At 41.4% G+C, this 13,391-nt stretch overlaps 1 long non-coding RNA gene across 1 annotated transcript in view; it reads left to right on the forward strand.

Annotated features, from left to right (window-relative positions):
• The window catches only part of LOC122466330, a 106,108-nt gene that overhangs the window by 1,413 nt on the left and 91,304 nt on the right, over positions 1 to 13,391 (forward strand). The gene's annotated exons all lie outside the window — the stretch shown is intronic.

Consider the following 13,391-nt stretch of genomic DNA (forward strand, 5'->3'; position numbering starts at 1 on the left):
TAAGCAGAGGACCCTACACTTTATCATGGAGGTGTCTTTTAAATGATAAAAACACAAGTCCTGACAGCTCTACATGAACATCAAAATCCCATGGAGTGGGGATTTATCCTGGTTTCCTTGGCTAACATTTCCCTCTCCCTGAGTTGTGCACTTCGCTGTTTGAGGGCTGATCACTGCCCCCCCCCCCCCCCCCGCCTACCAGAGGCAACTGTAGTGAGTGGCAGGGCCGGTCCTAGACCAAATGGCACCCCAGGCAAGGAGCGTCTTCGGCTTCCCCCCTCCATTTGTTAAACTTTTGAATACCTTAGTTTATATTGCATTTGTAGCCCACTTCACGACTTCAATGCACAATTTACATGCATGATTTATCCCTGTCATATAAGACAATAAATTTGCACACTAGAATCTGTAAATCTGTATTTATTCATGCCATGTATAAGCAAATAAAATTTGTTTCCTCTAAGCTTATAGAAACTTTTTAATTTTAAGAATAACTGGAAGGTACTAACATCAAGAAAGTGAATTGTGCACCAACATTGGGTGGACCAGTATTAAATAGTGTTACAGTAGGTGACAGCCATAGAATGTTAATCCTTGTCCTTTAGTTCAAAAGGTCGCTTTTCTTGCCTTTACCCTGGTGAATTAAAGCACAGCGTCTCATTAAATATGTCCTTTATTAGTCACTACTTACACTCTTCAAGTCTTAAAACACAAGTACACTTTCATAATTACACAATAAAACAAGGTTCACAATATCGCAGCTAGGATTTCACTTCACTTTGTTCTTATATCTCACTGACTGACTGGCAACGCCCCGCCCCATATATACCCACGAGGGCATGGCTGACAATATTCTAGGAGGTTCAAGGAAAATGTAGTTCTCAGAAAGTCTGCAAGGTTCCACAAGATTCTACAAAGGTCCAGAACATTCTAGGAGGTTAGTGAAAAATGAATCCACATAGGGAATACCTGAAACATTCTATTTTCCCTTTCGTCGCTAAAACCAAAAACTGTACCCTGAGCCTGGCACCCCCCAAGTCCCGCACCACAGTCAGTTGCCTGAGTTACCTGCCCCTAAATCCAGCCCTGGTGAGTGGTCTTGTATGTTTGCAATGTGTGCTGAGATTGTTTGGGAAGAAAGGAACTATTTACACTTACGATGACAACAATGATGGTACCAGAAGACATTCTCTCACTTTCAACCATTTTGATCTCTGCTCTGAGTCTAAAGAAAGTTGAGCAGGTGCTCAGCCATCTCTTCCTTGGGGACCGTATGCAACAGTTGCAGATGTCAGATATCCAAGAAGCCACAAATACTTTGCATTTGTTATATAAGTCCAGATAAACCACTGAAGCACCTACTTAACTTTAAGCATGTTATTAGCCCAGTGTTTCCCAAACCTGGACGCCGCTTGTGCAGGGAAAGCCCCTGGTGGGCCGGGCCAGTTTGTTTACCTGCAGCATCCGCAGTTTTGGCCGATCGCGGCTCCCACTGGCCGCGGTTCACCCGCCTGGGGCTTTCCCTGAACAAGCGGCATCCCAAGTTTGGGAAACAGTGTACTAGCCCATTTGAGATCAGGAATAGGTGGGCAGCTGCTGCACACTGGTTTCATTGGGACTACTCCTATGCACATACTTCAGTGCTTTGCTGGTGAAGGCCATAATGAGAAACTTACCATTGTTCCTGAAAATTAGAGTCAAATGGTACTTACTGGTATATGCCAGTTTTTGCTTTAATTCTATAAAGCCAATGAAATGCATTATTATTTATTTATTTACTTGTATTATTTAAATTTGTGTATTACCACAAAGTTGTATTTCCCTCTTAGGTCTTTCAGCAACATCTGCTATGCCATTTTTGCTTGCTTTCTCGTGCCAGATATCTTGGATTCCTATCTGAATGTTCAGTTAGACTTTTCAGGGACACTGGAAATCCATGCACATTGAAAATTCCTGTAATTAGCATTCTCACAGATTTTGCTGCATCCGCCAGATTCTAAAACTTTTAGAAAAGCACTGTCTGATTGTTAAGACACCCTTCCCAATACAAACCAGCATGCTCAGGCAGACTGAACTAGGGGCAACATTCTCCTTTCCATTCTGCTCTGTGGATCTCAGTTGCATCTTCCGACTTTTGTTATTTAAACTCCCACTGACATCAAGGCTTAATCCTTGTTGCTCCTTACTATAACCAGTCCAGTTCCTGCTATCTCCCATTCTATCCCATACTCCCTGATCTCAGTCTATTATGTTCTATTCAGATTCTTATACTGTGCCCATCACTGAGGTCTTTGAGCACTTTGCAGGACATTAATCTGATCCATGAACCTCCATGTTTCCAACCTTCTGCTGTTCCCCTCCAGATGCAACACAGTGGAAGGTGAGGGCTTCAGCACTATCTCCTTCTAGATCCTAGTGGATCCAGATCCATTTCACTTGACTGTAGAGGAAAGCATGGTTACTCTGCGGATATATTTGGTGTGTGGCTAATGGCAATGCAGTTAGTCCTTGGCAAAGGATTCGGGTTACAAATTGTTTGTATTGCCCATACACTAATAAATTATGTATGCTGTAGATTGATACATGTTCTTATTAGTAAAAGAATAAGAAGTTCGGGGGGAGGGTAGTGCGGAAATCACACTGAATAAATATGGTAACAGATTCCTCCACAAAAAATTGGAGTTGTTTCTATGGGAAGAAATTATTAATAATCAGAAATGGGCCTAAGCTGCAAAACATGGTTATTCATTTCAAGCACTTCAAAATGTGGGGTGGTTGGATCTGGATTTGGGAGATTGACTATTGTAAAGGAAAGGGCCATTTGCTAAATTTTAATCCAAATCCATGTTCAAATCAAGTACAGGCGCTCAAATACTATGGCAGTATATAAGGACCTAGACAGATGGAGAATCAGGGGTGTTCAGATCCCCAGGGTTTTGATCCAGGACCCTCTCTAGCAGTAATAAATATCTTAATAATCTGTTACTGTTTATTGTAAAGAGGTAGCTATTAAAAAAGAAATGGATCGGAGAGCTCTAATCCTTAGATTCTCACTCAAAAAGCATACTGTGCTTGATCAGAAACCACTATTGATCCAATCTCAGTGCTGCAGGTTTCTTATTCCCACAGGTCAGAGATGCAAGTTATATTGTTTGGAGTTGTGCAGCCATGATCTCATAAAACATCTTTAGCTCTCAGAAGCCTATGAAAAATCACCATTTCTACTGACCATTTTATTTAATTTACAAAATTGTGGGTTCCCCTGCCCCTAAATGCCTCATACAAAATACAGGTATTTTCTTCTTAAAATGTTGCATAGTTTTCACTGGCTAGTTGGTTTAAAAATATTTTAATGAACATTGCTACGTATAATCTTTTCTGGCTGGGAGAAACCCACTGCTACTGAATGACAAAGATTATTCATCAGGTTTAGACTTTAAAATACTATTTTCTTAAGCTATGCTTCTCTTAATGTACATAGCAAAATATTGGATCTGCAACATGGATAACATTTCTTTAGCAAAACATTTATGCAGCCACAGGCATGCTGAGTAGTATATAAGCTCTTAATGAAACGCTGGCAGATATTAGGGTTTTATGGGCTGGAAAACAGTGCAAATCAAAGAGCTTTGCTTAGTGTTTATAACATCCCCCCCCCACACACACCCTGGCCACCCAAATTTAACAATATTTATCCCACTTTTTACATCTTGCATTTGGCTCATCGCCTGTTTACTTTTTCTTTCACTGATATGTTCAAAGCAAACAAAAATAGTGTGTACTCAATATACCCATGTCTACAGTATGCCTGGCATCTTTTGAGTCTGATCTGCAGGATTTGGCTGCGGGTATGCTGGTCCTTCATATAGGGTTCCACCATAAGCCTGGATTTATCTTAGTAAGGATATATTTAGCCATTCCAAACCTAGATTAAGTATTTCTGATCATCACTAGTTGTCCCTAAGGTCCAGATCTTCAAAGATATTTAGGGACCTATCTCCCTGGGGCCTAAATTCTCAGATGCTCAAGATTAGTTACTTAACTTTTATCAACATGAAATCCTATATATCTATCTTGTATTTGACATCTATGGCCTGATCTTCGGTTTGTTGAAATCCATGGAACTTTTTCTGTTGACCTTAAAGGGATTAAGATTGGTTCCTGTGCGTAACTTGCTATGCATGTCATAATTCTGCCTTTTACTCACATAGCTATGTCATTTTTCACAAATGCACTATGATTTATGTGCAAGTCCCTCAGAAAGTGTAACATAGCCATTTGTGTACATGTGTTTTTTCTGAATCAGGCTTTAAAGGTGACCTAGAGGAAGAAAAGAATAGGCTTGTCTACTTTTTTCCCTTACCATGTATAGAGGCATGAGCATTTGGGGTTTTTTAAAGGTTTTATGATGTTTTTGAGGTGTGTTTGTTGTTTGGTTTGGAGATTTATTTTTGTTTGTTTGTTTCATTTGTTTACATTATAATTTTATGGCCTGTTTAATAAGGAAGATTCTATGATGACAAGAGAGCTAGTGATATGATTCCATCACAAGCAGTTGAGGTTGGATGAGATTTGAAGGCCGTCTTTATATTACAACTTGCACTGATTTAACTAGAGCTGTCTTTTTAAATTGATTTCATTAAACTGTTGCAACTCCCTATGTGAACATCCTGATTTAAACTTGGCTTATATCCCATACTGACTTAAACAAAGTCACTATAAAACAGGTACAAATCAGTTTAAATGTATCCACACAGGATTTGCAGCAGTTGAACTAAATCAATTAAAAACTTGATCTGAGTTTAAACCAGTGCAACTTGTAACATGGGCAAGGCCTTAGCCAGACTGTTTAAAATGGGTTGGTTTTAGTTAACACCTCTAAGTTACAAATAAACATTTTGGAGATAAGATATCTTTGTTAAAGATTAAACACCCCTCCACTGTCCCTTGAATTCAAATATGGGAGCTATCAATATAAATCATCTGAGACATCCAGTAAATCCTCCAGCAAAACCAAAGAAAACCAGATTTGACCTTTCTAGTGTTCCTAAAGTAAAGAAACAAACGGGGGGAATAAAGCCAAAAAGTGCACCAGTCCCATTCTTAAATATCCTTTGCAGGTCTCCTTAAACTTTTATTGTAAACTATATTATGCCATGCTAAGAAACAAAAAAGGCTACTCTCATGTAGGGAACAGTAATCTGTGTAAGGTTCTCTCACTTGAGTCCCTCTGGATGCTTTAATAGGGAGAGAGGCCTGCTGAACTAACTTTGCCTGTTCATAGACTAACTAAAAAGTTTAGCTCTTAAAACCTGTGGATCCCAGGCGATCAATCCCTGGAGGATCTGTGTCTCCACATTCCCTCCTGACTACGACCTGTTCTTATCATTGTCTCAGCCACCTTAATTGAACTGGCTTGTTAGCACTGATCCCCCACTTGGTAAGGCAACTCCCATCTTTTCATATGCTGTGTATTTTTACCTCTCTGCTGTATTTTCCACTTCATGCATCTTATGAAGTGGATTTTAGCCCATGAAAGCTTATGCCCAAATAAATTTGTTAGTCTCTAAGGTGCCACAAGGACTCCTTGTTGTTTTTGCTGATATAGACTAACACGGCTACTACTCTGAAACAGTTCCTTCAGGAGCACATCTCCTCTCATGAGGACAACATTTGAGTGCTTCTCACTGACATATCTGAACTACTTGGAAGAGGCAAACTTTATCTTTCAAACAAAGAGCCTGAATCTCCTCTCATTTCCACCAGTGTAAATCAGAAATTACTCCAACAATGTCAATGGAGTTACGCTAGTATAAAACTGGGAAGTGGAGTCAGGTCCAAAGACTCCAATAAATTTTAGGTAGAATGCAGATGGTGAAATTGATGCTGATGCTACATCTATATGTCTTCTGCTAAAAATCCTCAATTATAAAGCAGATTTCAATCTTCTTCCGCATCTGCGAATCCTCTTCCTTCTCCTGCTGTGGGGTCCGATAACATTATCCAAAAGTTTGTTTGCCATTGCAGATTCCCACAAGATGAAACGTTTCTTCTCCTGTTCCAGATTTGTTTTGTTTTGTGATCAAAATATGAACAGTAGATCATGGAAACTAGTATCTTTCGGATACCTAGATACATAGATAAAATGTCAATCTATTACTCCGTTTTTCTCATCAACAAATCATGTTCATTCCAATAGTCAGTTTCGTTATGATTAACAGTACCCTGAGGCAACTTCACAAAATCGGGAGACTGAGAAAGTATATTCAGCTCCACAGTCCTGGCAATACTGACAGCATTTCATCATTATGAAGCATAGGCTTTCTGGGGGGAATCTAGGCACAGGTAAACTTGATTTGCTGTGGAGAATTTAGAGAAAAATCGTGGTTTTCAGGGGTTAATACCTCCATCAACTCAGAACATCAGTTGCCCAGGGAAGAATATTAAAGGGGTCATGGCCTGAAACGGTGGTCCCTTCCACGCCTGTCATATCTATTCTGCAGCTCAGTCAGAGAGAAGAAGTTGATAATAATTGGCCTCTTCCTCTCCTAGTATTAATGGAGGTAAAAGTCAATGGCTATAATAAGCAGATCATTCCTAAGATCAGTAAGGGAAGACTTATCCTCCAGAGGAAAGCTGCAAATGGAGAATCCAAACAACCTGAAGATGGACTTACAGAAAAAATACAGATAGTTTTCTCTGTTCCAGTCACACAACTATGTGTAGTTTTTAAGTTTAAGCAACAAATCAACAAACTTGGAGGGTTGGGTGTGAAACATCAGAATGAGCAAAGTTTTGAGATGGTCATTTTAGGGGTCAATTTATGGACATCTTTGGCAGATTGACTTTTTACAAAATTGAGCTGGCACTGTGGCCCCAGAATCAGGATCTGAAATCTTCTGGGGCAAATGGGCACCGAAGATCATGGATATTTGCTCATGGTGTTTAAAAGCCAACTTTTACTCTGTTAGACCAGTGTAAATCAGGAGTTAAATACATCACATTTTACTGTAGATGTAATGTAATATACACGTGCCTGTATACGCGAGCTGAAAGATTGTTTTGGATAGATAGGAGACAACGATGCCACACTTAGATTAAACGAATAGAAGTTGGTTTTGTGTAGTACTTTTCTTACTCCCAGTAGCCCAAAGCGCTTCACAATGACTTAGATAATTGCAGCATAGTGTATATTTCAGGGTCACATCTTTTCTTTAGGGCTCAATCAAAAGGAATAATTCAATCAAAACTCCCATTGACTTGAATGGGCTTTGGACCAGACCCTCAGTGCACAATCTGTTGCCTTTTATTGGAGGTTTAATTGCAGCAATGTTTCAGAGTGAGTTCTTTTGCATCATATTGGGGGAGAGGGGGTGTCAGAGCTAGAACCTGATATCCAAACTGTAGGCTGAATCCTGTGGAGTGCTGGGTATCCCTTGCTGATCATCCTCAATCCCCATTGAAGTCAGTTGGAGTCAACACTTCTCACGATCAAGCCCAGTACTAGTAACGGGGTGGACCAAAACTGTTCCCATAGTGAAATGTCCTATGATACAATGCCGCACAAACAGATGACATGGAGACTTGTTTTTCAGTGGCAGTCATTCAAGAGAGCATTAATGTGGAAAGATAATAGAGCCAACATTTTCAATTTGCAAAGAGCTAGGTTCCCAAATCCATATTTTGGCCTGCTTTTCAGAAAGTTCACTCACGTCTCTACAAGTCGGAGGAGCTCAGCACCTCTGAAGATCAGGCTGGTTTTATTTAGGTGCCTGAATATAGATGTAGAAGCCTAACTTCAGTCTCACAGGTTTGAAAATGTTGGCCTAAATGTGTCGTGAGTGTATAAATGTGTGATGCACTCTCATGTTATGGAAACCCAAAGGGTGAATGTTAACCAGTACAATGTCATCTCTTAGGTCACTAAGGAGCACCCATGAAAGGTTTTCCCTTATCAGGAGTCTCCCTTATTCATGTCTGTTCAAACATTTACATTTTCAAGTATATCAAAAGATCCTTTGCTTCTGACAGTCTCTGTGCACTGCATGTGCCATGAGACAAGCAACTTTTGCCCTGGTAATTACTTATGTATGGTGATAACCATAGCAACATCCCAGGTAGATAATGTCATGCAAATTACTGCAGCTCCGGGGTGGAAGATGTTAATACAGCATGTACTTGCACTTTGGTCTTCAACATTTTGCAGAGACTTCCCCCCTCTGCCCCCCCATGAATACATGTTTTGAAATTTGATTTCAACCTCCTCACTATGATCAAAAGGGAAAATAAGACCTCATCGTAGTTTCTCATAGATATTCACATAGAGCAGGAGTAAGAAAGTCCTTCTGTGGTTCTGTCCTGAATAATTTTGTATGCATAGTGGAACTTGCATAGTGTGCATTGGGCATTAAAGTCCAGATACTTGGGTACATTTCGGAAGCACAAGTTCTTCATACATAAAACTGAAGTGGGGGGAGAGCCCGGGGGTGGGGTGTTAACCACAGATGTTTTCACAGAGGTGTAAACCTCCCCAAATCATTTACAGAGATGATGGGAGAGAGGCTTTGTTTTTCAAAGCATCCTGCTGTGGCTGAATACTTAGCAGAGCCAATTCATTGTCACCAAAATGAAGAAAGCAGAGAGGAAGCTGCTAAAAGTTACTACTCCTTTTGAGATACAAACAATCAGAGCGTTAGCACACACACATTGGGATCTGCATATACACTAGTCCTTGTGTGACTTTAGTTATAACATTGTGATACTATAATAGAAATAACTTCAGCCATAACTAGTGGCTTTTGTTAAAGATATAGAGACCAAAGCAGAAAAACTGATTAGGTAAAGGTTTTATTTTTATGGTAAAGAATGTGATCCACTGATTAATTTCACTTTTCTAGTTAAATATTCGTATTGTGAGTATTATTCCTATGATCAGTGCCACAAGTACTGATTGCCAAAGGCTGCTCTATCCCAGACCATTAAGTCATGATATTTCTACTAATGAGAGCTAAGATTTTTAAGAGGACTTTCTGGTAACTTTCAGATTCAGAGTCTGCAGGGAGCTGAAAGAGATACATGTAGCTCAATTCCAATGTGCACGGAAGATACTGTCAGAACAAATTGAACTATTTATTAGGCCAGCATTGAACTGGCTGTATCATAAAAATACAAACTCCAACTTGGTTTCTTGTGGTAGAAAATGGAGACAAAATTAGTGAAATCATTGAACAACCTGATCTACCCCAAAGGTAGTAAAGTTGGAGAGTGTATTTTAAATGGAGTTTCTAATATTTGCACCCCTAAAAACTTCTGAAACTCCATTAATTGGTCAGTTTGTTCTGGTGATAATTATCCATCTCTGTGGGGTTTTTTTTTTTTTCAGTTCTGAGGTTGACTTCTCTGGAGAAATACTGAACTCTTCCAGAGAGGGACAATATCTTTCAAAATAAACATAAACTAATTTTCAAGAGGTTGTGCAGTCTCAGTCTGATGGCAAGCCTCCAGCAGTTGCATAATGTTGTGTTATTTCTCCCCCTCCCACCTCCCCCAAGTACCTCACACTACCTTGGTATCTATAGCGTGTGCTTTTGTGTTGGAGAGCAATACTCTTAACACTTGAATTAAAAATGAAAGGGATGAGTGTAATATGGAAATGTCTGCCACAGGTATTAAGAACTTCTGGGGGAGATTAATAATAACAACAACCCAATACTTAGCAGTTCCACAATGACTTCCGTCTAAGGATCACAAACCACTTCACAGAAATTAATTGCTTAAGCATCACAGCACCTTTGTAAGGTGGATAAGTAATATCCCCATTTTACAGATCAGAAAACTGTTGCACAAAGAAGGGATTTATGGAAGGTCACCCAGCAGGTTGGTGCCATGTGTGGAATTAAGATCCACAGTTTTATGACTACAAGGAGTCCGGTGGCACCTTAAAGACTGACAGATTTATTTTAGCATAAGCTTTCGTGGGTAAAAACCCCACTTCTTCAGATGCACTTCTCCAGAGTTTTATGACTCTCAGTCCCCTGCTCTAACCACTAAACAATGTTGTTTCCCTAACTGTACTTCACAGCTTAAACCTTTCTATTTGTTTTTTGTTAAAAGTTATCAAGGGAAGAGTCTGCCAGTATGTGAAAGTGCTATGTTAATCAGATATACAAGTTAGCAAAGCACCTATGTCTTAACAGAAGGATAAAACATAAAAATTGGAACTAATATGTCAAAATGATGCATGTTGAATAGAGAATAATTTATGTGGATAATTTTTATTTACTTTTCCTCCTTTTCACAGTTTCCTGCCTCACTGGCTGCTCACTTTTGCTAGGTTATGGCATGATGTTCCAGGAAATTTTGCATTATCACACGCATGATGAGATAAATTGTTTTGTCATTAGTAATAATTGTAAAACCAATTCTATGACAAACCTGTTCTTGACCACAACCACTCCCTCTTGAAACTAGAAGTGAAAAACCCACACCCCCCCCGCTCCCATCTATTGAATGCTTTAATCAAGGGTGACTTCACCATGCATAAGGGCCAAATGTAATTGGGGTTTGTGCAGGAAACTACATAGGCACTGCAAGGAGGTGGCCTTTGGACCCACAAAGACCATAGCTACAGGGAAAATTCAGCTTTCATTTGTACCTCTCTCTGTTCTTTCACAAGATATCATTAGAATTGAAAACTGCTTTCTCAGGTTGAAAGTTTGTCACTGATTTATTTCCTGATTTCTCTTTCTCCCCTGCCTCAGTCCCTTTGCCCCCAGCACACTTAGAGTCATCCACAACTAGGAGTCTGTGTCCATGAAACCTGTGCCTGTATGTCTCAAGTTTTGGAAGGATCCCAAACCATTACACAGACATAGGAGGCCAAGGTGCAACTGACTCTGCTAGGACCGCCCCAAGCTCCCTTGCAGCTGGCTGATTACAGCTGAGGTGGCTCCCCAGCTGAACAACCCTATCTGTCTTCTGGCTGCAAAACAAGGGGATTTCAATTATATAAACTCTAGTATGATCCAAGGGGACTAAACCCAGGACTGAGAGCAAGGGGCCTCTGTTTTAATTTCAGCTCTGTCATTCACTCCCCTGGGGTCTTTGTCAAGACACTTAATTTTTCCTTCTTAGTTTGCGTCTCAGAACTCAAGGCTTGGCGGAGTTCATGCATTGGTCTTTCTCTTGTAGAAACATGGACTCATGCATACAGTTTACTTTTGTATCTATTATGTTAATGTTGAATTAAGATTAGATAATGTAGCTGTTTGTTGCCTTAATGGTTTAGTTTGGCAACCTTAAATCAGCATTAATGATGGGTTATTGTGTGTAGAAGTGGGGCCATAACCCCACTCTCCCTCTGCTCTGACCTGCAGAATTGGACCATGCGCATGTGGCTCCAGCCGAGGACAGGGCCCGGTTGTGCTAGACACTGTACAGAGACCTAGTCCTAGACCTCCCCTTTCCCAGACGGCTGGTGTTCCAAACTGAAGAGACAGACAAATGGGGAAAGGGAAACAGAAGCACAGAAGAGAGGGAAGTGACTTGTCCAAGGTCACACAGAAAGTCAGCCACAGAGCTGGAAACAAAACCCAGATCTTCTGAATCCTACATTTGTGCCCTGTCTGCTGGACCATGCGCATAACAAATAGTAAGGGGCTAAGCTAGAGATCTGAAGGTAAAGGCATTCAGACCCTGCTGCCCATCTATGTGGGGGGATGGTATGACTGCATGTGGTTCACACAGTGAACAGACCATTTTCAAACCGCTTTTTTACTGAAAAACTATGATCTGTAAATTCTGATGTGACTCCCCAAGATACATAGTTCACATTTCATTTGTCACATATTTTGCTTGTGTAACACACTGATCAGTGTGTGTGTTGTGTCCCCCTCTGTGCCCAGTCCTCAGAGGAGGCAAGTGTGTGACTATTCTCATTGAGAGAGGCTGGGTCTTTAGAACAAGCTATAAAGGCTCTTGGTTTTTAGCTCTGGAAGTTATTGGTCCAGTCCCTGGTGTTTGCCAAAATGGTGGCCCTTATACTCGCAGGTATCCCAAATGGGCATGTTTGAAGGTTGAGAGGTGTGCTTCATACTGGTAGGAAAGGGTTAGAGTGTAAGACAGGCGCATGCAACCTGCTAAACATGGAAGGTTCCTCGTGGTGTGCTTACTTTCAGAAACCTTTAAACAGGGATCAAATGTTATAGACGCAAAGAGTTTACTGAGTGTACATCACAACTTCTCACCCTTTTCAGGAGAGTCAAAGTAAACAGGGACAATTTCAGCAGCCGAGTTTCCCCCTATGATTCCCAGGCAGATGCAGCTCCTCTTTCCCCTGACTCTGGGCTGCTACCCACTGAGGTACACCAAAGCTGTGTAAAAATCTAGGAATTTAGCATTTAATGACAGTCAAGTGGCAGGAAATATCCCCCTCCACCCCAAACCTTAAAGGTATGCGTGGTGGGGTGTATTAGACCCAGAGGCCTCACAGTCTTACCACACCCTGTCCCTGCAAAGAGCAGTGGAAGTGGGTCTTCCACGCTGCCTAGAGTGGCTGTGTCCCATGCAGCAAATCAGAAAGACGCTGCAGGGAAGCAGCCAGCCAGGGCACAGCAGACTCCTGTAAAAGGAGCTGCAGGGACAGAGTGAGTTCAGTCTGCTGTCAGGATCTGGGGAGCAAGGACGGTGCTCCTGGCTGGCTGCTGGGACTGGAGAGGGCTGTGGGGAAGTGGCCCAGGGAAATGTAGTTACTTAAAGGGACATGGCACGTGGCTGCTATTTAAAGGGCCCCTGGGTGGGCCCAGGTACTCCCCCATCACCAGCCACTGGAGAAGTGGCTTAAGTATTGAACTGTGTTACCCCACCACCACCAGAAGGGGGCTGAACTGAGGCTGACTCAGCTGGAGAGCTGGGATCTCTGAGGACTAACATGAAAGCAAAGAGCCTCCAAGGAGGAAGTCTGGAGGTGCTGCTCCACTCCAGAGCAAGAACCTTTGCCAGGCACCCAGACACCAGCTGAGGGTATCGTGATGGGCCCTGTTGGACTGCTAAAGGAGTGAGCCTGGGGAGGGCGGCAGGACATTACTGAGGACATTGAACCGTATACTCCGGAAGGGGTTTGTTTTGATTTTGCACACAGACTGTGTGTGACTCGGCCGGAGGACTGAGTCACTGAAGACCCTCCTGATGAGCGCAGGTTTCAGAGTAGCAGCCGTGTTAGTCTGTATTCACAAAAAGAACAGGAGTACTTGTGGCACCTTAGAGACTAACACATTTATTTGAGCATAAGCTTTCGTGAGCTACAGCTCACTCCGATGAAGTGAGCTGTAGCTCACGAAAGCTTATGCTCAAATAAATTTGTTAGTCTCTAAGGTGCCACAAGTACTCCTTTT

Source organism: Chelonia mydas, chromosome 6, assembly GCF_015237465.2.
Source record: "Chelonia mydas isolate rCheMyd1 chromosome 6, rCheMyd1.pri.v2, whole genome shotgun sequence".
Lineage (NCBI taxonomy): Eukaryota > Metazoa > Chordata > Testudines > Cheloniidae > Chelonia > Chelonia mydas.